Raw genomic sequence first — 26,733 nt, 5'->3', positions numbered from 1 at the left:
TTGTATTGAACACCCAGCAAATGTTCAGAAAACTGATGAGATTTCAATGATCCAAAGAACAAAAAAAGGTTACAAGGGTGTCAGTTCATTTAAGTACAGTTTTTCTGTTTTCTTTGTTATAATCTAGTTCTGCATCTAGCTTATGGTATGACCATATTATTTTCCTTTGCTGGAAAATACTCTCTTTACCATTTCTACTGATGAAGAGTCCACAGATTTTCTTTCTGGGATTCTATGTTCTCCCGGCAACCTTCCTAGAGAGAGAGAATGTTGAGTCTCTCTTTCTTCTCCGAGTTTCTATTAATTTTATCACTAAAATATTGGTTTACCATCACTAAAAGTGCTAGCTTTTGGTTGTAAAGTACTGAACAGAAAAAAAAATTATAAAATACTATTTTGTTTTCTTCTTCTCAGCCTACTTTGGTTTTATTTGGACCAAAATAAATACACAAAAATGTATTAATCACAGATTTAAAGTTGATAGATTGGAAAGTGATGACATAAATTGGTGTAATTTGAAATCAGCTCATTTGAGTCAATAAACAACTGGTAGGAATTCAATATTTTTCTCTGAGTTGACTTGCAACATTGTATTGACTTAAAAAGTAATGAACTCTACTTATGAAAGAGACTGTCGGGCATGCTTATTTGAACTTTGAAAGACTGGAGATAAATATTCCAAATAAAGCCCCCTTTCTCCATTAAACAGAATACATTAAAAGCTAAAAATAATTTATCAAACCATCTATTCATTTTCTATGTAAACTTTTAAATTTTTTTCTGCTCTTGAAATAATTTTTCTTGTTCGAGGTTTAAGGCATCTGCTATGCCACTGGATTGTAATATATTGGTTACAATACATCTCTATAATTATTCAAGAGGTAAGTAAGGAAACAGGTAATAAGATATGATCAGAGAGTCATTCCTCTTAATATTAATTGAGGACTCTCTGGACAGGGCTTCTGGACTGCGTGACCGTAACCAAGCAGCTTGCCTTCAACGTTCACAACCGATGTATGTACACGATCACTTGGCTGTCAATATTCGTCACCATCTGCTATGATGGCAACAGGCCTACTCTCAAAATACTGTGATAATTTAGACTGCAGATGCCAGCTAAGTCGATTGGCAGCCTGAAATTCTGAGAATGCTTTCTTTGTTTCTGGAGATGCCACATTAACACCAACCTGGCTTCTTACCACCATACCACCTGTTCATTCATTTTAGGCCAAAAATATTCACGGAAGGGGCAGTTGTGAGTACATGAGAAAATATTGAGTAAGGATCTGTTGTGAAAGAATAATGTTCTGTTGCATTCGGATCTGTATTTAAATATATACATAAGTAAGACTATAAAATATATATTTAAGAGTATATATATAAATATCTATCTATATACTTAAGAGTATAATATATTTAAGAGTAATATATATATAAATTTAAAAGCATAAAATATATAAAAATAGAAGAGTATATATAAATTTATTGTATATATAAATTTATTATATATATATAAATTTAAGAGTATAAAACACTGTGCCTATGAAAAGTCACAACATTAATGATTTGAAAGCAATATTGTTAACATATTGTGGGTTTGGTGAGTGTGGGTTTTTAAGCGTATATAAAATCAATAATTCATTTCCAGGACTTTAGCTGGAGGAAGTTCCTATGCTAAATAAATCTTTGCTTCATAATTCCAGAGCAAGGGGCAGGGCAGGGTTTGGATTATCATTAAAACAGGATAGTTATTCCAAGACTCTACTATTATTTGTAATAGGTGATGTGCACTTAAAATGACCCTAGTATTTTCTTCCATTTTCTTCTTTCCATAAGTAGTAGTATCCCAGGGAATAATTATTAATGTCCTGGATTTTATTTTTCCCTCTCAGTATGATGACACGTTGAATCTGAAATGTTAAGATAACCAGGAGGGCCAAAAATTGTCCTCCATTATACTTTTGCAGTTCTATTCAGATTGCAATCTTCCAGGAGACAAAGAGGTCAACTTTTGGCTGGAGTCTCAAGGTTTTTGTGTAGTTGCAGCCTCTGCATCAGAAAGAGAGTCTTTTATGGTGTGTCTGGTCTGTGAGAGTGAATGCACTGACATGTTTGGAATAATGATGGATCCCAGCCACAATGGTAGAAATCTGGGTAATGCAGCTTCATCAGTAGCTTGACTCCATGGTCATATCAGAGGACAGGGCCTGCTGTGGGGTTTATGTGAGTGACCCAGAGGTTTGATAAGAAACTGCAGTTTTTTTCAACTGTTCTCAGCTCCCAAAGAAGTGGGTCTTTAAATCTCTCTGTAGTTTTTCAAGCGGCAGACCAAATAGCCATCAGTAAAAATAGAACAAAATTTACCAAAAGAATTTTTGACCAGTGTAAGAGAATGGCCTTGAGTTCTGTCCACTGAGTAGAATCATCATGCCCCATTTTGGTTCTAGTTTGATGCTGCGGGGTGGAAAACGAAGTCTCTACCAAAGATGGGAAGAATTTTCAATTTTTCACAATTTAGAGGTGAAATGCCATTGGACCCAAGCTTTCCATATTCTTGAATATATCATTTCCCTTTCGCAATTGAGCCATGTTGGACCTTGCCCATGCATGCTGTTATTCACCAGGGCTGAGATAACACGCCCAAAATAGAAATACCAGAACAAACTGTCACAAGGTCTCCATTAGTCTGAGAAAATGTGTTGGTAGCTGATCCACCCTAAAATAAACAGTAAAGGAAGTTCTTCAGGCTCATACGATCCAAACTACAATCCAAAACAATGAATAGCAGTAACAGTAACTATGCACTCATAAGACAGTATAAATGATATGTTCCTGTCTTCTTTTAACTGATTTAAACTGATCTTTACTGATTTTTGTATGCAAAAACTTTTGTGCAAGAAGCATAGGAAAAGACGTTAAACCTCATGAGACATCAGGGAATACACGTTACAACCACAGTGAGATACCACATCACATCCACTAGGACAACTAGGATAACTATAAAATTAAAAAAAAAATTAAACAGATAATAACAAATCTTAGCAAGGATGTGGAGAAATTGGAACCTTCCAACGCTTCCGGTGTGAATGTTAAATTGTGCAGTGACTTTGGAAAACCATCTGGCATTCTCCAAAATAATCAACTTAAAATTACCACAGAATTCATCAAATTCACTACTAGGTATGTATACCCAAGAGAGCTGAAAAGATATGTCTGTAAAAATGTTTATATGAACGTTCACTGAAGCATTATTTATAGTATCCAAATATTCATCAATTGATCAATGACACATACAATGTCGTATACTCACACAGTGTTATTTGGCAATAAAATAATGTTCTGATACAAACCACAATTTAGATGAGCCTTGAAAACATCATGGTAAGTGAAACAAACCAGCCATGAGGCCCATATATTTTATTATTCCATTTATATGGAACATCCAGAAAGGAAAATCTGTAGTGACAAAATGAAGATTAATGGTTGCCCAAACCTAAGGCCAGGAGTTGGGTGAAAATGTAGAAATGACATTTTTTGGAGTAATTAAATTCTCTGAAATTGATTGTGGTAATGATTGCACCACTCCATGAATATACTAAAAATATTCATTTGTGTACTTACATTGGTGTATTTTATAATATGTGAATTACATCTTAATAGAGGTGTTTAACAACTTTTCTAGCTTTCTGATGTAAATTCTTCTGCTTAACACAAAATATTTCAGCTAAGGCTCAATACCTCAATAAAATACTAGACCCTTTCCTGGAGGAAACTCCATAAAGGGTAAAAGTGAACTGATATTGGAGCTTAAAGTTTGTGAAATATACACAGAAACACAACATGTTAGGCAACAAAAACAAGCTTATTTCAGGATAAATAATAGTAAATAGATTTTAACCTGTATCTAATATTAGAGATCACTAATTTCATTTTGTAGGTAGGGATCTTATGATACTACAAATTAAATGACTTAGCCAAGATTACATAACTAGCTCTGATTAAAGTCAATTTTAAAATTTTTTTTTTTTTCAACGTTTATTTATTTTTGGGACAGAGAGAGACAGAGCATGAACGGGGGAGGGGCAGAGAGAGAGGGAGACACAGAATCGGAAACAGGCTCCAGGCTCCGAGCCATCAGCCCAGAGCCCGACGCGGGGCTCGAACTCACGGACCGCGAGATCGTGACCTGGCTGAAGTCGGACGCTTAACCGACTGCGCCACCCAGGCGCCCCTTAAAGTCAATTTTAAAAACTAATTCTTCTAAATATTTGATAAGTCCTTTCTCAACTGCATTAAAATGAGTTGTCTATCAATTATGAAAAGAGAAGGATAAAATAAAAACTTTGATATCTCTATCAATGACCTTTAGTACATGTAGTGAAAGAATCGAGTTATGTCTTGTCTCCTGCACATATTTAAGTATTTATCATCATCTACCTTACGTACATTACATGTATTTGTCAGCTACCATTTCTTCAAACAAAAGCTAGAATTTCAAATATTAATTTAAGTAAATATCCCTTCTAGAAACTGGCATTCTAATTGCAGCCAGTAAGGACTAATAGGAATTCTGTTCAGTGAAGATGTGAATACTGCTGATTATAATTGATAGTAAATGGGCACCTTGCAAAGACATCAGGTTGGTGAGTATAATCCTGTAGACAAAAGTGACACTTCGAGTATATTATTTTCTCCACTTCAAGAAACACCTTGATGTAGCTGTATGATCAATTGTAGGGGGGAGAAAGAGAGTTGAGTTCATATGCATCATGAATTTCTGAAATGATACATAGGCATCTATCACTATGATTGTGTCTGTGGAGAAGGATCAGGTGGTTGATGCGACTTTCTGTTGTATACATCTTTTTACATGTGCATGTATTTAGATTTTCAAATGAAGTGAGTTAAATTAAGTTGTAGGTTGACTATTGATAAACCATGGCATAAAGATCTGCTAAGATCATCATGGCATTATAGGTTCATGTTCTCAGAGTGTGATCTCCTGAACAAATTGGATTTAGCACTTCTGGACTGCCTATTAAAATATAGAATCCATGAGAGAACTCCAGACATCTTATTTCGAATATCTAAGAATGTGGGATAAGAAATATGCATTCTTATCACATGTTTCCCATTTGATTCTTTTGCATGCTGAACATTAACAGCTACCTCACTGGACTGTTTACTTTAGAAACCTGTAGTAAGTGATTATAAAAAAGGCATCTGGTCTAATGATACCACAGTGTTTTGGTGACGAGTCCTCACCTAGTTAGTAGCAGGAGAAAGACTGACTTCAAATTAATGCCATGTGGTTTTCAGACAGTGCAACATGTTTTGTCCTTAAATCTTCAAAATTGAAAGTAATTGTATAACTTCATATTTGGTTCTCTGATACTTTTACACTAGTTCTGAGTTTACATTGGAAGTTTTATGCTAATTGTGCAGTTATTCTGACTTTGATAATGCAAGCCAGCCCAAATAATTTTAGAATTTTTGAATGTGGTAAGGCATAAACTTCAAATATATTTTTAAATGCAGCAGTGTTGCACAGCTCACTTTTATGCGTGTTATTCCTACTTGAATATGTATTTAAAGTGTACATAGAACATATGTTGAACTTTAAAATCTTGTTTGTTTCTCTATCGTCATATATACTGTATGTTTTTTTCTCTATCATTATATATACTGTATGTATCTATTGATATACTGTATATCGTTATATATATATATAAAGTCCTTATTTTTCATGTAATATTAAGCAATTTAAGCTCACTAAACAACTAAATAATTTGTTGGTTCACATACTATTACATATAGAGGTTTCTTCAATTAAGTCTTTAACCAGTGGTTCTGGTTACTACAGAGTTACTTACTGGTAACTTACTACATAAGACCTAGTTCATATTGGTCTGACAATTGGTTTTATCTTCAGACTGGCTTCCCTTTTGGTGGAAAATTCACTACTAACAGACCTCATTTGTTTGCTTTTATACCATGCAAGAAAGAAGAAATATCATAAATTTGCTAACAAAAGCTTGGAGAAGCACTCTGATTGGATTAGTTTAGACAATATTTTGAGTAAGTATATAACCCACATGGTCAACAGGATAGAATAAATAGTGATTAAACTTAGCAAACTACACACCTCAGGCTGCTGTGTTTTGATGGTAGAATGCTTGTCAGCATTCCAGACTCAGGTGAACCCCTAAGAGAAGCTAGGGAATCAGAAGGGGAAAAAGGAAGACACTGCTAGAAAGGCAGACTAAAAGACCCAAAAATAATTTAATTCTGTAAAAAAACTATTAAATGCAATGATGTTCCTAAATTTCATTTATTGTACAAAAGGTCAAGTTTTGTTTGTTTATTTTTTTACTTACTTACTTACTATTTATAATACAGATGTTCATTATCTCAAGGAAAATTTAAACATTTTTTTTTTAATGTTTGTTTATTTTTGAGCCACAGAGAGACAGAGTGTGAGCCGGGCAAGGGCAGAGAGAGAGGGAGACACAGAATCTGAAGCAGGCTCCAGGCTCTGAGCTGTCAGCACAGAGCCTGACGTGGGGCTCAAACCCACAAGTTGTGAGATCATGACCTGAGCTGAAGTCAGATGTTTAACCAACTGAGCCACCTAGGCGCCCCTCTCAGGGAAAATTTTTACAAAATATGGCAACAAATACCAAATACTCAAGTGCTTTTAATCTATTATTTTAATATCTCCAAAGACCTCACACTGAGATCTCAAAAATATACAAACATACTTAATATCAAGGTAAATTCTACTTTTAGCATGCTTTGGGGAGGACAAAGTTTTCCACTCTTCAAGGTTCTTCTAGCTGTTCTAAGAATTAAATCGACAGGAGACAGATTAACAGGAGAAAAGAACCAAAGTCTCATGACACATGCGTGGAGTCCAAACAATACAACTGAGACCTGAAGAAATGACCAAGGCATCCAGCTTTTATACATTTTAGACAGAGACCTAAATCTGTGAAGATGTGCCAGGACAAGGAAACTTTTTGTTTGGGAGCTTCAAATAGTAAGAATCCTAAACCGAAGTTGAGCTGCGGTAGTAAGTTAGTAAGAGTAACATGGTTTGTTTAGTTTATAATCTTCTCAGCTCTAAATTCCTATCTTTGGTGTTAATGATACCTCTTTACCTTCCTGTACAGAAAAGGTACCTTTCACCTGGGGGATTTATTCCTGCTCTCTGGAGGCAAAGGAAAGTCCGAGTGTCCTTTTTGCACTGACCGTTTCTTAGACAACTTTAATTCAAAATGATCAATATGCCATTGTGATACATTTTGGGGCAGCCTACCCTGGACTGCTACAGTAACCAGTATAGCAATGGAGCATATTGGTTTAAAACATCTGTGACCTCAGGTGTTTGTTACAGTGTTCCTGAATAAAGCTCTTTTATTTGTGAATATTTTGTAATATTCTTACTTCTGTGTACTTACTTATTGAGGCCAAATCAATAACAAGAAACGTACTAATGATAATATTGACAGGAATGAAGTCATGGGAGAAAGGTGATCGAATGCTACAGAACCCCAAAATGAAGTGAGTGCACTGATAAATTAAAAGACACCAATAAAATTATCGCCTTCAACTATCATACTGTTTTCATGTTGAGTCAAATTCACAAAGAATGAAGAATGTTGGTCACATATATTTTGATATTTGTGAAATATTATATAATTTTATCTGTATGTGTACATTTATAAATTTACTATCATATATTTATATATAAAAGTAATTAAAGCAATGAACCCAGAATGATGGAGGGTGTGCAATAGAGGAAATTAGTTTCTAAAACATGTTGGAGGTTTGTTAAATAGATGAAAGTAACTGTCCCCATTACAAACTTGGAAAAATCTAGAAATGACTAACAAATAGAAAGCAAAACATGGGGCAACGATGCTGTTATCAGAATAACTCATAACAGCGTGGTCCCTACAGCAACAGCATCTGAATCAATTTAGGGATTTGTTAGAAATGCAAATTCTTAAGTCCTGCCCATAGAAAAATGATCTCCAATGTTGAATCGCAGCCATCTTTTAAAAAGCTCTTCACGTGATTCTGACTCACACTAAGTTTGTGAATTTCCAAATTCTCAAGTTTTTTTTAAGTAGAATGTTTAAAGTTTATTTTTAAAATGTATTGGGCATTGGTAGAGGCAATGGGGAGTTTTTATCTATGATTTAGGATTTTTATAAATAAAACAACATGTGATTATGATGCAGGAATAAGCAATTGAATTGTGGGTAGACTTTTCTTTTCTTTTCTTTTCTTTTTCTTTTTTTTTTTTCAACGTTTATTTATTTTTGGGACAGAGAGAGACAGAGCATGAACGGGGGAGGGGCAGAGAGAGAGGGAGACACAGAATCGGAAACAGGCTCCAGGCTCTGAGCCATCAGCCCAGAGCCTGACGCGGGGCTCGAACTCCCGGACCGCGAGATCGTGACCTGGCTGAAGTCGGATGCTTAACTGACTGCGCCACCCAGGCGCCCCTTTTCTTTTTCTTTTTAAGTAGGCTTCACTCCCAGCACAGAACCCAACCCAGGGCTTGAACCCACAATACTGAGATCAAGACCTGAGCTGAGATCAAAAGTCAGATGCTCCACTGACTGACCCTGTAAGCACTCCAATGGGTAGACCTTCCTGTAAGTTTGATTTCTGTAGACTTTTCTGTACTTTTTTTTAATATATATATTTTTTAACGTTTATTTATTTTTGAGACAGAGAGAGACAGAGCATGAACAGGGGAGGGGCAGAGAGAGAGGGAGACACAGAATCTGAAACAGGTTCCAGGCTCTGAGCCATCAGCACAGAGCCTGATGCGGGGCTTGAACTCACACACTGCGAGATCATGACCTGAGCCAAAGTCGGATGCTCAACCGACTGAGCCACCCACGCGCCCCAACTTTTCTGTACTTGTGATTTTTTTTTTCACATCAGATGGGTAATGTGCTGACATCGTAACAAGATTTGAGGGAAGCACATGGGACACAACAGCATGAACACCCCAGTCGCCATGCTTATGAACAACAAAGGGGTCTGCATGTTTGATTTTAAAATGCTTTCATGTTTTGAAACTGTTTGGTACTTACGGTGATATAACTGTGCTGAACTATATGTACAACAGCTTCTTTAAAGCATATGATCACGTATTAAGCGCAGTACTGATATTATCATTGTATAGCTTAGGAGGCTGTTGCTCAGAGAAGTACTGACCTCTTACGCAGGTGAGCAGGGCTGCTACTTTGGGTCATGCCACACTGGGACTCATGAAGTCTTATACTCATGGATGCCTTCTTCAAAAAAAGTTCCCTTCGGGCACAGGTTTATACCAGTGGTGTCATCTGAGGATGGAGTCCTGAGCCCAGCCTGGTCCCCAGATAGGACCCAGTCTCTACCTCCTTCCTTTGGGCACTTTCCTAACTCATCTGATGCTGTAAGAGGCCTTGACACTCACATGTATAGTGATGTGCCACAGCCTAGTAATTTTTGTCCCTGATTTCAGGAGAGTAGCCTGGCAAGGTAAAGACTCCCAATGACCCCTATGCCATTTCTTTCATTAAGTAGTGCACAGCTAGCATCAGAAAGTAGCAGCCTGCTAATTTAGGGGCACCAAAATTATTGATATAGATAGGATTTCTACAAAAAAATGTTTACCTATGCTTCACACATGCTAAGGACACCCTAAGCACAGATAGTTCATGTGATGCTTAAGGTCCCACACCTAGGAAGAAGTACAGCCAGGGCTCCAAACATAGTTTAATTCCTTTCTCTTCAATACTATTTTATATCCATTTATAAATGTTTGTCTCTTTGAGCATGTGAGTTTTGGAAGACACTAAACCTTAGCGTAGTTATAAAAATGAATGATACATACACAACAAAGAACTTACTGAAGCAATTTAGTGGATAAATACATACTTTTATACAGATTGAAGATCAATGGCACATCCATTGGATATATTTATTTTAGATTTGTATATTAATAGGCATATAATAATAACAACAACAATAATACAGAAATAAGAACAACAAGTCATAGGTGTGCTTCTTAGTCACTAAGCGAAGTTCAAATGGCTTTATATATATAATCTATCTCATTGGTTCTTTCTAATTATGTTCACATTATTCAGGCAAGAAAACTGGAACTTAGAGAAGGTAAGCAAGTTACCTGCATCCACACAGCTACTTACTGACAGAGTCAACAATCAGATTCTTTTTTTTTTTTTTTTTTCTTTTAGAGAGAGCACATTGGCAAAGGGTGGAGTGGAGGGAGTGTAGAGCCAGAGGTGAGGGTCCATCTCACTGCCCTGAGATTATGACCTGAACCAAAATCAAGAGCTGGACCCTTAACTGACAAAGCCCCCCAGGCACCCCAATATTCAGATTCTTGTTTGTCTCTGCAGTTCCATTCGTGTGTTGAGACCTTACTGATTGATTGGCTGGAAGACAGAGCAACCGTTACCTGAATAAGTGAATTCACTCTACCCGTGATCTAGAATTTCATGTATTGTTACTAACGCTTGATCGTATATTTTGTTAGTTGTTCTTATTTTCTCAAATAATTCAGTATTAACCATGCTTGCAGCTTTTCTTAAAACATTGAGGTTGGATCTAGTTTATTTTGTATTACTTAGACACTTAAGGATGTTTGACATTAAACTAAAACAAGTACTTAATTAGAATGATACATGCCATAATAATGCAATTCTTTATCTTCTAAAAGTGTACTTCAAAGTCGCTGTGTTTTTCTGTCCATAATTAGCATTAGTCCTCCCTCCCAAAAAGCTCCTTGGCAAATTTTACTTTAAGTGTTATCTAGACAATACGATCTTATTGGAAACTACTGGCAAGCGCCTATCCAAATGACCTTCAGCATAAAAGAGAGGGTTTGAAAATATGATGTCAATTTATTACAGTCTTCAACATTTACTCAAAGTGATATACTGAGGAAGGAAGCAAAAAGAAATAAGATAATCTATCACTTCATTACAAAAAAAAGACCTATGATCTTAATGTCCCTTCATACTGTGATATTCTGCCAGGATTCCATGAGAGGATGTTACTGAAAATAAAATTTAAGAGGTATGAAGCCGCAAATATGCCCATACTGACGGCAGTTTCTGAACTCTGAAAGAACATAGTGTAATACTATTTTTGTTTTCTGCTGAATAACTTTTATTTAAACTTTTATGCTTCTTAATATCTGGTCATACAGTCATTGGACTGTACTCCTCTTGTGAGCTGAAAAACAATAATGGCGCTATTCCTGAAATTCACACGTAGTGCTGCTTCCTTTGTAATTTTAAAGGCACTGAGACAATAATTACCTTTCAACCTTCCCACTGTGTTAGGAGGGCAAAGGGTGGGAACAAGAGTAAGTATAAAATGGTGAGAAGCAGCATTCTCACCATTGCTACTCCGGAATGTACTCCCGTATCATTAAAGTGAAATCCAAATGCTTACCTGACTGTATAAATCTTTGGGCTGTGAGATTCAGTCTGTTTCCATTGTGCTACTGAAGACTACAGACAGTACCAACCCACGCCCAGCATCCTAATAGTTTTCTGCTATGTTTCCTAGAGTCTCAGTTGAGCTATTACTACTATTTTCAATTTGTGACTTTGCTTCAGCATAAAAAGAATTCAGCAATCCCTTCTAGGAGAAGCCATTGAGACCTTAGGCTGACTCAACTATTTGCATGTGATAGAGATCTACTACTCGTATAGCCTTTGTTGAATTCCACCATCTGCAAATAGTTCAGCGTTTCGTTGTAAATGGTGAACAATGACATCATTTACCAACCAAAGAGTGAAATTTAGTATATATTGCGGTTCACAATAGTAAGTGAGTAAAATTTTTGAAAATTAAAAATGAAAGAGTAATAAATTATTTTCATAAAATTGTAAGTTTAAAAACATCAGTGAATCACGTTCAGGTCTGGTTAGATACAGGGCCCTGGAAATAGAACAAGGGATTTTCCTCCATATTTTTTTTTTCTACATCTACTTTTCTGTCTCTCTTTGCTCACTGGCCTCATATTCATCTACAGCGAAAAGTTAGGATTATATGAGAGAAAGCTTGTGTATGCCACCCATATGAGTAGATAATTCATAGAGAGTATTGTGATTGGTTTAGTTTCATCACCGTGCTCAAGCATGGATCATTGGCCCTGCACATGGGCTGAGAGAAATCAACAACATCTCTAACACATGCAATAGAGGAGATGGGGTTCGAAGGGAATTTTAACCATAACCTAGGCATTTTATGCAAATAACGAGATGTGAAATTTTTAGTTGTAACATTTATTTTACATGTGTTTATCAATAGGAGTTACGAGCAAAAAGTTAATGGCATGATTGCCCTTTTGGGAGGGATGATGAGATGTGAATCCACCAACACAGCTCAGAAGCAGTCACCTTCTCTCCACCCCACAGATATTGTGCCATGATCTCAAACTAGAGAAAATTACAATTAAAATCTTAACGTTTCCATTAAGAAAACTAAATTTAGTATGAATAAGAGCATTTTTTAATCACAGAGAAGTTTCACTAGTAATTAAAGTTTGCTTCAATTTTCTCTACTTGATGCTCCTTGATGAAAGTGATGGGTTTTTCCATCTAAACAATTAGAGAAATTCTACTGTGAAAGAAAGACTAGATAGTTTTAGTAATTTGCAGCTACTTTATCTTGAGGGAACTTAATGGTTTATTTTACTAAAATTAAAATAATAATGACTAGCGGCGGATATTGCTCAAATGAAAAGGATAGAAAGGCTGTGGAGTTTTATATGTTCTATCGTCTGAAAGGATATGTTAAATGTTGAAACCAATCTGAAAGCCAGTATGAAGTCAATGTAATTTATTCACTATCCTTCCTTTAGAAAGGGATTTATTTCTCTCTGTGTTAGCATTTTCTTAAAATTCCTTGGCTTACTTTTCAATTCATTTCAGCATTTCAATTTCCTGTGAGTACTTTCCATTTGTCACTACTTACTAAAAAAGATAGTGATAGTAAAAGTGGCTTAAACATAACTGTAATTTTCATGACAACACTAGAGTATTCCAAAGAATGAAAGGGAGATAATCCAGTTAAATTGCTATTTTCCATCCACATTGGAACTTTAGATATAAATGAGTTCATATAAATGGAAAAACTGCTATGGGGGGATAAGGTCCCTCAAACAGTTGATTTCAATTAAAATAATTTTATGGCAGACCAACATGCCAGGCAGTAAAGCATAGCTTTTGTCAAAATGTTTGTTCTTAAATTCTACAAAAATGTGAAAGGACAATACTTAATTATCATGCACTATTTTTAATGTCCAGATAGTGAATTGTTAGTGTACCTATCTTTAAAAAAAATAAGTCATGTGTTCGAAAGAGAGGGGGAGGAGTGTTTAATGGATGTCCTTAATGAACAAATTATAGTTTTTTGTGTAAAAGATCTTGATTTATCGGAATAATAGGATTATGCTTGTGGCAGAATAAAGTAGACAGGAAATGAGATGAACATCGAGAGCTGTAACATTCTGATTTGTGCTATTCACTCCCAGTGGACTTCAATGGAAAACATTTAGCTGAAGTACGGATTCGGGATTTGACTGGCATCAGTCATCGGGAGGGGTTTTAAAAAGGAAATTGTTCATGTCATTTAGTTTGTGTGTCTACTAACTAACGTAACACGTACGTCTCCTGGTAGAGTGCAGGAACACGAACACGAACAATTATTTGAAACAGGGTTTACAAATATTCGTGTGTAACTAAAACTTCTTACAGTCTGAAAGGAGTTAAATGGAGTGGATCGAAAATGTTTTCACAGTAGGTGATGCAAATTTTAAAATCAGTTTTACGTATCTCGAGTGTAGAAAAGGCATCTGGCATGCTGCCAGTGTCATGTTAAAGCAAAGGACAACAGATAATTATTTTTATTTTAGAAAGCCCATATAATTATTCTGTTTTAAAAGATGTTGTAATATTTCTTCTCAAGATGTGCCAGCTATTTGAAAACCTGCTTCCATTAAAAATGATACATTTTTCAAATGTAAACTGAAATTGCCATTTCAAGACAATTATTTTATTAACTAGTATTAACAGAGTGTTTATTTTTTAAAGTTTTAATTTATTAATTTTGAGAGAGAGGAGGGACAGAGAGAGAGGAAGAGAGAGAGAATCCTAAGCAGGTTCTGCACTGTCAGCACAGAGTCAGACGCGGGGTTTGATCTCATGAAATGTGAGATCGTGACCTGAGCCAAAGTCCGGAATTAGATGCTTAACTGACTAAGCCACCCAGGCACTCCCAGAGTTTTGTTTTGTTTTCTTTTCTTTTTTTAAATGCTTTTTAGCTCTTCTAAAAGTATGAATATATTCTAATCTATCGCAAACTTTCTCAAGCCAAATTACATTTTACACCACAGGAATTTTCAAGAAAGATAGATGAAATATTGGATGGCAATTAAATGATTTGACTATAGTTATAAACAGAATATACCATCAAGCCATGTTGAACGGTGTTAATTATGAATTTGACATTCACTATCAAAAGGAAGTTCTTTTTGGAAGAATACTCTTTTTTGTCTGTTTTAAAATATTATTTTGTAATAATACAAATACTTGGTTGAGGGACCATAATGTTGAACTTAAAAGGCAGTATGGGTCTTGTATTACTTATTTTTGCTTCTAGATATAACTAATGCTTCTGTCAGAAGTCTTTTTATCACTGGGCACATTAGTTGAATATCCTTGAACAATTTTAAATATGTCTTTCACATATCAAGCACAATACTAGGTCTGTCTATACTTAATGACTAATTATCTATCTATTAATTTATTTACTTGGAAGTTAAGTAAGTGATATGTATTCACCAGAATACTCAACAGTTAGACATAAATATTTCCTAAATGTCTGTTTATTTAAAAAATGTGTTAGAAGCATCTCGTCTGGTCATCTTTACTATGCTCTGCCTCAGTGTCTCTTATCTTTCCCCCCTTCAATAGATCTCCAAATTTCTGCTGTATTATTTTGCTTTGTTTTGAGAATGTTCTCACATTTACCGCACAGATTCATTACCAACATGCTAATGTGGGAAAGATATGTGAACTTAAAAGTATAAATACAATGAATTATTATTTAACTTTAAAATATTTTTGATTCAAAAATGTAGGGCTTATCCTTAAAAAAGCCCTCTAGCAACATTTGGTTAAAATAAAGAGCTGGGGGAAAATTATATTATTAAGAGTTTTGCAAGAATTAGCCTTTTGAAAAAGAAGAAAGAGGAAAAGGAAAAGTCACAAATGACATTTTATGGAAAACCAGTAATATCTAGAAACTTCAAAACTCTGATGCAGGATAAAACAGAACAGCAAAATGTAAAAAGGCAGAATTGCTTGAGAGGGGGTATGTTGTGATGGGGGAGCGTATCGAGTTTGGCTAGTAGTAACAGAACACATAAAACCAGTAAATTCAGAGGACATGTAGAGATCATTAGGATCCTGTGAAAAAATAAACAGAATATGGAGGGGAAAACGCATGTATTTATACATATGGGTATGTATGGGTATTTATAAATACAATTCAATATTTCTGTGAAAAAATATAAAGGAAATATGCATGGAACTATGTATTTCAATGTATAGATTATATGCATATTAATTACATATATTATACATGTATATCTCCTTATGTATTGAAATACCATTTGTGTGTATGTGAATATATGTATACGTATATAATATATATTTTGTCGGTGAAATAATTTGAGTTATGTAGAGCTGGGTTAAAATCACCCTGCATTCCTGATATGCCATATCCTGGTATCTTGCCCTTCTGACTTTGGCCCGACTCTATGTAGACAATAATGGGTGTTTATATAAAATTTGATGTTTATATTATCTAGTGTCTTCCATGTATTGGTAGACTTGTTTGCTAAAGCTGCTTTAACAAAATACCACAGACTGAGTAGCCTAAACAAAAGAAATTTATTTTCTTACAGTTATGAAGATTAGAAGGCCAACATCAAGGTATTGGCAGATTTGGTTTCTTCTGAGGTCTCTCCCCTTGGCTTCTAGATAGCTGTCCTCTTGTGTCTTTATAAGGTCTTCCCTCTGCACATGTCCATGTCCAAATGTCTTCTTTTTATTGTTTCTATTGTTTATTTTTTATAGTTAACACAGTGTTATATTAGTTTCAGGTGTACAATATAATGATCCAAAAATTCTGTATATTACTTAGTGCTCATCATAATAAGTGTACTCTTAATCCCCTTCATCTGTTTCACTCATATCCCCACCCACATCCCCTCTGGTAAGTATCAGTTTGTTCCCTTCAAAAAAGTCTGTTTCATGCTCGCTTCGGCAGCACATATACAAAAAAGTCTGTTGCTTCGTTTGCCTCTCTCTCTCTCTACATGTTCATTTATGTTTCTTAAATTCCACATATGAGTGAAATCATTTGGTATTTGCCTTTCTCTGACTGACATTTCACTTAGCATAATATTCTCTAGCTCTATCCATGTCATTGCAAATGGCAAGATTTCATTCTTTTTTATGGCTTTTTTAGCATATTCATCTATTGATGCACACTTGGCAATTGTAATTAATGCTGCAATAAACATAGGGGTGCATATATCTTTTTGAGTTAGTGTTTTCATATTCTTTGGATAAATACCCAGTAGTGGAATTATTGGATCGTATGGTAGTTCAAGTACTAATTTTTTAAAGAACCTCCATATTTTTTTCCAGAGTGGCTGCACCAGTTTGCATTCCCACCAGCAGTGCAAGAGGGTTCTTTTTTCTCCACATCTTCAACAACACTTGTTGTTTCTTGTGTTTTTTATGTCAGCCATTCTGACAGATGTGAAGTGATACCTCATTGTAGGATTTTGATTTGCACATCCCTGATGATTAGTGACGCTGAACATATTTTCATGCGTCTGTTGACCATCTGTGTGTCTTCTTTGGAGAAATGCCTGTTCATATCTTCTGCCCTTTTTTCTAATTGGCTAATCTTCTCTTCTTATAAGTACCCATCATATTGGATTAAGTTCACACCTTAATGACCTCATATCACTTTAGTTACTTTTCTAAAGGTGCTTTCTCCAAATAAGGTCACATACTAAGTTACTGGGGTTTAGGACTTCAACATAGGAATGGGGGAGGTGACAAAAAATGGCATATAGCTCTAAAGAATATTGTATTTAGAATACCTAGAAATTTTTATCCTGGTGACCCGTTTTAATTGTGTGCAAGTTACAGCAATTTGAATGTAACTGATTTTTATATTTCTCTCTTTGAGTCTACTTGTGTGGGTTGGCTTCACCTAAAAGTGGTGTTAGGAGTAAAACAGTGAATCACACAAGCTAAGAGACATTTGTTTTTTTGTGGGATAAAAATAATTTATAATTTCTGGATGTTTTTTAAATTTAATATTCATTAATACATAGTTAACATTTATGTTTTCTGTTTAAAAAAACTGTTGCATATCCTCATTCTTAAAAGATTGAGTTACATTGAATGATGCAGTGTATTCAACAGGCACTAAAGTGAGATTTGTATCTACGAAAATAATTTCAAATATTTGTATTGAAATTCTATGACAGATATGGGAAAGTCTCTCTTATTTAAAAAAAATGAGAAAAAATAACACAAAGATTTGAAATGGGAATTTACAAATACTACCCTTATTTGAATGCTTAGAAACCTATTTCAAATAAAAAAAATAATTTATCTGAAAAACACTCATCTAACATTACTTTTATAATAACCACTATTATTTAAATGTCACTATGAACAGAATAATTGTGTGCATTGAATGTTATTCTAATTTAATTAAATTTAAATCACTTTAAATTACTTATAAATGGTATCTTAATATTTACCATTTAATGTTTGGTATTTTGAATCAATGTGATGCAATGAATTAGAGAAACAAAGCATAATTTCTCCCCTGATAATGTACTCAAAATCATAATTTGAAATCTGTTCTATATCGGAGATGCTTTGGGGTCATTGGAGTTTATTGTAAACATCTTTGAATGAGTTTCTGTTTTTACTCAGCATTTACATCTTTAAAATGCTCTATTGAAGACAAATGCATAATCCTAGGGTTGTGTTGTTCAAAAAGGAAATAAGAAATTCTAATAAAAATAAACTAAATTAGTTTTCCGAGAAAATTGAAGGGAATGGCATTTCCACTTAATAGTAAGAAAGAAATTAGGTTACATAAAGTGTCTAAATGGAAGCCTTGATTTAAAAGTCATACTTAACTTATAAGATTTCAATCCAACTTTTTAGTTTGAGGTACAATTATTCCCCAAGAAACATGGAATTCTTTCCAGGAATATATTATTAGCTATCTGTTGTTTTAAGTCTGCATTTAATTAATGCATTGCTGTATTTTCACCTAAATTAAAAATGTTTTCAGATGTCTTATTACAGAACAGAAAAATTTGATTACTTCAAAATTTTTTAAAATGTAAACTGATTATGGAAAGAGCCCAAATGTCCATCAACTGATGAATGGATAAAGAAACTGTGTTTATATACACAATGGAGTACTACATGGCAATGAGAAAGAATGAAATATGGCCCTTTGTAGCAACGTGGACAGGAGAGTGTTATGCTAAGTGAAATAAGCCATACAGAGAAAGACAGATACCATATGTTTTCACTCTTATGGGGATCCTGAGAAACTTAACAGGAACCCATGGGGGAGGGGAAGGAAAAAAAAGAGAGAGGTTAGAGTGGGAGAGAGCCAAAGCATAAGAGACTCTTAAAAACTGAGAACAAACTGAAGGTTGATGGGGGGGTGGGAGGGGGTGGGTGATGGGTATTGAGGAGGGCACCTTTTGGGAAGAGCACTGGGTGTTGTATGGAAACCAATTTGACAATAAATTTCATATATTTAAAAAATAAGAATAAAAAAATAAAATGTAAACTGATATTTGTACCTGTATACAATTCTTGAAAGATTTAAATGACTTATGAATATTCCTTCAGCACAAAAATGAAAGTAGTTAAAGATTTTGATAGCAGTTATTTTCTCCACAGCTCAATTATTCAATTCTTTGTTCATTCGTCAGTCAGCTTTCTTAACACATATGTGTGTACTCTAAATGATGGATTGAGGGTTGGGCTCAATCATATTAGTTAATTAGAATTAGAATCTTTCTTAGAGACCAAGTCTTTACACTGAAAACAGTAAAAACAGTTAAAATACAGTATTTTGTACTCATAATATTGACACAAAAGAGTATCTAGTGGTTGTATTTTGAATTAACTTAAACACACTCACTCACACACACACACACACAATGTGGTTTAGTGTTTTTGGAAGAAAGAAGAGCGATATCGTGAAGGATTTTGATCATAGCCCCTTAGTCCAAAAAAAATACCTGGAAGATTTGTAGGGTAACAGAGAACCAGGTGCTTGGGGCCACTTCCACTGTGGAATATCTGCAGCTGCCATGAGGTTGCAGCCAAGAACTCACTGCTATCCCTTGGCCTTCCTGCCCCTTACTGGCATGCTCTCCTTCCCCACCCTCTTCACTTCCCCCTCCTCTTCCCCTTCTCCTCTCTATTTTTTTTCTAAATTACTTGTCTCGATTAACGAATCAAATGAAGGCATGTTCTGAAGGAGAATATTTTTTACCTAGCAACCAAAGATAAAAGATCAGTGAAAAATACACTCTGTTCACCAAATAACAATGCCTGAGGCATGGCTTATTAATATGTACCGATCCCTGAAGGAAAATGATTACTTCATCCAGCAGGACAAACTAAAGCCTAAAAACATGTAGAAAATGAAAAGAAGATAAAAATGAATCATGCAATTAGTTGATATGAAATGACAGAAACACACACACAATTAACGTGGTGACATCACCATCTCACTCTTATTTCAAAGTGACTTATAGATTACACAGAGCTTTTACGAGCCATGCAGGGTAGGGTTTACTGCCTAAAATCTGGCACTCATGTGATTAGCTAAATGGAGATATATAAAATATATACCTATAAACTCTAGTATCAGCTGGTTTGAAAATGTGCAGGGACCTCCTGCAAAGTAACTAAATGGAATAGAGCTTGGATATCAGAGCAGGCTTATTTTTCAGCTACAGGCAGAGAAAGTGGAGTGGAATCCTGCTTTCTAGCTTTGCTCTCATGAGGAAACTCTTATAGGAAAAGAAAATCTTCACTCTTCTTATAGATTGCACAAGACAGTCAAGAAAATAAAATAAACAAAATAAACAAGCATGCAACCATAGCTGGTGTCTCAGATATATATCCTCATACATGAGTCAGGCTTTCTTCAATCAGATCATGTGCCCTTGCCTTAGGAAGGAAACAGAAAGAGTTGGAGAGGCAGAAATTGACGCTCAGAACTTCTCTATGGAGGTAGAAGAGGAAGATTCTATTTTTTTCTCCATGAATTAATGTCTCATTTCACTTTGTAAAAGTATGTGCCTTTTAATCTATTGGATTTAGGAACAAAGTCCATAATAAGTCAAGGGAAAAAACAGTAATATATTGAGGCAATCCTGTATTTACTTTCATGTGGCCTTTGCCTTAGACCTGCTTATGCTTCTGGAAAGTTTCTAGAACTTCATCAGTTGGACAAAGTTAAATTTTTGCCTAAGGCCATTTCTTAATTTATCAGCTGTTTTCCAGCTGGATAAGTTGGGAATGATAAAGTTTATATTTCTAATAAAGCAAGTCTTGAGCTGAAAAAGTGTCTTCTAGAATTCTTGAAAAAGTAACAATTTCTTCATTCGTTCATTTCTTTTTTTTTTTTTAATTTTTTTTTCAACGTTTATTTATTTTTGAGACAGAGAGAGACAGAGCATGAACAGGGGAGGGGCAGAGAGAGAGGGAGACACAGAATCGGAAACAGGCTCCAGGCTCTGAGCCATCAGCCCAGAGCCTGACGCGGGGCTCGAACTCACAGACCGTGAGATCGTGACCTGGCTGAAGTCGGACGCTTAACCGACTGCGCCACCCAGGCGCCCCCGTTCATTTCTTTTTTAAAAAAAAAGTTTATTTATTTTTGGGGCGCCTGGATGGCTCAGTTGGTTAAGCATCCGACTCCTGGTTTTGGCTCAGGTCACCACCTTGCACTTTGTGAGTTTGAACCCCATATAGATATCTGTGCTGACAGCGTGGAGCCTACTTGGGATCCTCTCTCTCAATCTCTCTCTCTTTCTCTGCCCCTCCCCCACTTGCTCTCTATTTCTCTGTCTCAAAATAAATAAATACACATTAAAAATATAAGTAAATGTTTCTTTTTGAGAAAAAGAAGGAGAGAGAGAGAATGCATGAGCAGGGAAGGGGCAGAGAGAGAGGACAAAGGATCTGAAGCAGGCTCCGTGCTCACAGTGGAGAGCCCAATGCAGGGCTGTAACTCATGAACCATGAGATCATGACCCGAGCTGAAGTCAGATGCTGAACTTATCGAGCCACCCAGGTACTTCAGTTCATTTCTATCTGCACCAAACACATGCAACTAAAAGGCACCAATTGACAGTTTTAATATTTTGCTGGAGGATCTTTTCGTATACATATTTATTTGGCATATTCTCTATCTCCTGTGTTATTGCAGGCAACTATCCCATATAATGTCTCTCTTTCTTCACCTTCCAATAGCAATTTCTTTTCTACTGTTCCACACTCCACCACTAATTAGTTTACTATTTACTATTTGCTTTACTATTTACTTCAACTTCCAATAACAGCCTTCTGACTGTGTTTCCTGTTGTTACTTATTAACAGCCCTAAAAGCCAGTGCCATGCATTTCAGATTTTGTGACATAAGTCCACCGGTTATTTATTGTGACTAATAACTTATTGTGATATAGCAAATCCTACGGAAACGTAGTGTCTTGAAACAGTAAAGGTTTATTTTTGTTCATGCTTCAGAGGATTAACTAGGCACTGTTAACCAGGCTCTAATCACTCATGAGACTTCATCATTTAGAGACTCAGCTGGCCTAAAATATCCAAGGAGATTTCATTTACATGTATGAAGTATTAGCAGAGGTCAATGACTGGATAGCCTTGGTTTTCTTCCATGTGGGTTTTCTCATTCCATATGGTCTCTCATCATTCAATCATTTAGCCTGTGATTCTTTACAAGGTTGATGGCTTCCAAGAAAAAGCTGTTTTGGAATGCACCCAGGATTTTGTTTTTATTCAGGTATGTTGAGTCCAACAGATCAGAAGACCCCTGCCTTTATAGAATAGTATGTTACAGTTCCCAAGCGGAAGGGCCACAGAGGGAAGCATCAGGGTCACTCAGGAGGCAGAAGATGCCTCTTTTTGTGGGAAGGAAAGGGAGTGTCACGGTAGGTGGGTGTAACGTTGGATAGTTTGAATAATTTTGGTGGGCTCTTTACTGTGAGCATGGTCCCTAGTTGTCCAATACCTGGCCCTGGTGTGATTTAAGGGAGAGGGATAGTGGATGGTGACGTGGACTCAGATTTGATTGGTTTGCATATCAGAGGTCTGCTCTCAGGCAAGAGAATCCCCTGAGAAACATCACATACAGTAAACTCTAACTCAGAATCTGTTCCTAAAGGATCCTACGTGTGAAAAACAACATTATTTCAAAATGCATTTGTGCGTATAAGAAATCAACTCAAAAAACCTTCCCAAATTCAAAAAGATGGGAAAAAATGGACTTCACTTCTTTAAAGGAAGCACATCAACAGCAACTTGCAGTCAGAGTTTACAATCTCCTACAGACACCAAGGTTTTAGTGAAAATTTATGTCTTCTCACATAGAGAACTGTTTGCCTGTAGAGTAATAGTTTTTGACATATTACTGAAACTTAATGCAGTCAAGAGGCTGAGAGCAGGATATCAAGTACCTAAGTGACCAGAGTTAGTTAGGGTCTTGTCACATCTACAAAATAATTAGGTCAGTAGGGATACTGGCAATCAAATCTATGATGGAAAGGATATTCTTTGGATAGTTCAAACAGCTTCAGCGAGAACAGCATGCCACTGAAGGAAGCTTACAGAGATGGGTCATCGGCACCTGGGTGACTCAGTTGGTTGAGCGTCCAACTCCCACTCAAGTCATGGTGTCACAGTTCGTGGGTTCGAGCCCCCATTGGGCTCTGCGCTGACAGCTCAGAGCCTGGAGCCTGCTTCAGTTTCAGTGTCTCCCTCTCTCTCTCCGCCCCTTCTCCACTTGTGTTCTTTCTCTCAAAAATAAATGTTGAAAAAAGAAGAGATGGGTCAGACTCTCATCTCACCTACATCTTTTGGTCTGTTCACCTATTCTTAGACTACACCAATGGTTACATGTGTGGTTTCTTCTATGCACTTAATGAAAGAAGTTAAAAATCCTGAGTACATTAATTAAAAATTGATCACTATGTTAGAACAGAAAACAAACCACTTCCAGATTATTGCCTTACTTAATGATAACCCTAGCAAACATCAGGAGTTTTAAAATCCTCACTGTAAGCCATATTCTTTTTGATAAATGTTGTGATGTTGTGTATATAGCTTGATGAAAACATATATATGGATTCCTGGACAGTCGTAATTGGCTTAGTTCATAAGTAAGATACCTAGAAAGAATATTACTAGATGTTTGGAGACAAAACAATTTAGAGAAGAAAAATAGCATTGCATTAATGGAACAAACTATGTGGGTCTTTGAATCCTAAATCAATGTCCCTGAAAAAAGGGAGCATCATTTGAGATGAGTTATTTCACAACTAACTGGTAGAGTCACATGATGGGTCCGTGAACACAGTCTCCATGGTGTTAAGAGATGAACACGATGTATGGGCACAGAAGCATGGCTGCTGCTACTGTTGAATTCTAGATCTTTCAACCACAGAAGCCTATGCTGCACTCTGCATAACAAAGTCTCTTGAGAAAGCCCAGGAGCCACTTAGTGCCAAGTCAACTAAAGCTAAATTATTCTCCTTCTGAGAAATTGAAACTTTCTTATTATTAGAATTAACACCTATTTCTTAAATGGGCTTGCCCTTTCTGACTCTGACTCTGACCTTGCCATTATAAAAACTCCTGACTGAATTATGCGAGTTCTTGCATTACTTTGCGTTAGACCAGAGGAACCATTTAATGGAGGAGGAGGTTCAACATGGATAAACGACTCTGTTATCCACTGGTTCTATCCAATAGTACATCCCTGATAAGCATCTGAACTGTTAGAATATGGCAATGGACCACCAAAGCCCAGATAAGAATTCAGCTGATGCAGGTTGGGCACAATACTCACCAAAGCAGTGGGTGCCAAAGAACTAGAATACATAAAACATGGGTCCAGAAAGCAAGGTGTGGAGGCGGCCCTTCTCAACAACATTCCCGGTGACTCACTTGTAGAATTGTGCTTCCTATTGTGGAAAGTTTAAGCTCTGTTGCATCAGAACTCTTATTTCCAAGAAGAGAGAGCTTTCCTGGGTGGAAGTAAGCATAGGGTTTCCGTACAATGTGAGGTTATGAATGCCTTATGGTCATTTTGGAGTTCTCATAACAGCAGAGCCACAGGTTAAAAAACAAAAAGTTACTGTGAGTAGTTAGACTTCCTGATACAAATTGGAGCACGTGTAAAAACAGGGGTTTCAGTGTTGCTCCTCTGCCAGGTGATAACAAAGAATTGGAAATGGCAGTAATCACAATCTTAATAGACTAAGAGAATAAATGGTTCATACCACTTAGAGATTAAGCTCTTGACTACCCAGTCATCCAAGCAGCGTAGATTAGTTGACATGCTGGAGTAGGGGTGGAGGTGGGGAGGCAGGAAGGAAATAATAATAATTTATGGCTTCTGGTAAAACACATTGCAATAGCACTCTAATATTAAATGTTTTCTTAAAAAAATGCATTTAGCCACCACCTTAAAAATACAATAACAAAAGAGGACTTCAAGACCCACAGGAAACTTTTGGGAGGAATACATACATTCATTAGTTTGATTACAGTGATAATTTCACACCCATTGCATATGTCAAAATTTATCAGATTGTACAATGTAAATGTATTCAATTGCCTTTACATCAATAACTCAGTACCTCTGTGAAGAAAAGAACAAATCCATATAATGCATATATATACAATAAAACATTTGTATATGTATATATGAATGCCTTCATAAATATCTTGACCCTTAATCATCATTACAAGTTGTAGGCAAGACTGTATGGTGAGAAGAACTTCCTTGCCATTATCTTCTCATGACACATTAACTATCTAGAAGCCTGACACTATTGTTTAGGATTCTTTGTTTTTTGGTTTTTTTTTTCTTCATGTTTATTCATTTATTTTGAGAGAGAGAGAGAGGGAGAGAAAGAGAAAGAGAATGAGCAGGGGAGGGGCAGAGAGAGAAGGAGAGAGAGAATTGCAAGCAGCCTCTGCTCTGTCAGCACAGAGCCTGACGTAGGGCTCGACCTCACGAACTATGAGATCTTGGCATGAACCGAAATCAAGAGTTGGATGCTCAGTGGACTGTGCCACCCAAGCGGCCCATATTGTTTAGGATTCTTAATGCCTGAACTTGACTGAAGTTAATGAATATGAAATGAGTGACAATGCCACCAAGAGAACTGGTTAAGGGTGCTTTCTTTTGACTATATGGTATTCATATAAATAAATATATTCTGCTTCTGATTTGTTCCTACCTCTCAAGCTGTATTTGACAAGGAGTAAAGATAAATAAATTAAATAAATTTAGAAATCAATGAAATTCTAAGGGTCATCAAATCACTCTCATGACTCAGGAAACTATGACATAGAAACATTATTTTTTTGGCCATAATTACACATTTCATGGCATCCAGAGTTCAAATGCAGGATTTAAGATGTTCTTTCAAGTGGTCCTTCCCTACTTCAAACAGATAATGTTATTTGTATCTCTTACAATATATGAAAATAAATAGTTGGTCATTCCATTGAATGGAGGAACAGAAAAACCTTGGTGGATACTCTTAAGACAACTGAAATGCTTACAAAAATACTCACAGAAGATTTGCTTTGCTTGTTTTCAAGAGACATGAGCCTCATTTGTTTTTGCCTTTACTTAGTTCTCTGTAATATATGTTAACATGTGTGTGCATTAAAAAATTGTAGGGAACGATTTAGCTAGGATTTTGTGGAAATAAATTCAATCCATAAGCATGACGCATAAGAAATGAAGAAATACGTTTTAATATGTGCTTCCGGAGATGGGATATTTACACTAGCTTTTAACAGCAGAAGCTACATGGTATGCTAGACTGTAATTAGAGTACTCCTGAGCAAAAAGATAATTGCACTCCCAGCATCCTGAGATAGCAGCAAGATGCAGAGGTGGACAAGAAACATTACAGCATGCCAGAGACAAACAACATTTCACTGAATGCAGAAGCATATATCATGCAAGTAAAATAAGATAAATGAAAGGAAAGCATAAATGTAGCAGCTTCAGTTTGTTAATTAGGCTACATTCATGCTTCAGTGATGCTGTAATTTCCCACCCCTTCTTCCTGTAGCCTATTGTGCAAATGTTCTCATGCTGCTGATAGCTATAAACGTAAATGTAATATGTGCATCCCACTGAGACATTGTTACAATGTTAGAATAGTGTCCATATAACAGTATGTTTTTAAAAATTTATAATATTTTCTTTCACACATGCAAAAAATATATTAATGAACCCATTACTGCTTTTTTAGAAGTTAAAAATAATTTGCATATAATTTCT

General features: G+C 35.9%; 1 long non-coding RNA gene and 1 other non-coding gene across 2 annotated transcripts in view; one reads left to right on the top strand and one right to left on the bottom strand.

The window, feature by feature from the left end:
* Window positions 1-26,733, top strand: part of LOC147577554 (uncharacterized) — a 101,516-nt gene that overhangs the window by 50,215 nt on the left and 24,568 nt on the right. The gene's annotated exons all lie outside the window — the stretch shown is intronic.
* LOC112850616 (small nucleolar RNA U13) lies at window positions 8,956-9,060 on the bottom strand. The gene has a single exon (XR_003222718.1). It is a non-coding gene; the product is annotated as a small nucleolar RNA U13 (small nucleolar RNA).

The sequence above is a fragment of the Puma concolor genome, chromosome C2 (genome assembly GCF_028749965.1).
Source record: "Puma concolor isolate L17-30 chromosome C2, mPumCon1.1.hap2, whole genome shotgun sequence".
Classification (NCBI taxonomy): domain Eukaryota; kingdom Metazoa; phylum Chordata; class Mammalia; order Carnivora; family Felidae; genus Puma; species Puma concolor.
The sequence above is the reverse complement of the archived record's forward strand: the minus strand, read 5'-3'. Positions and strand labels throughout refer to the sequence as shown.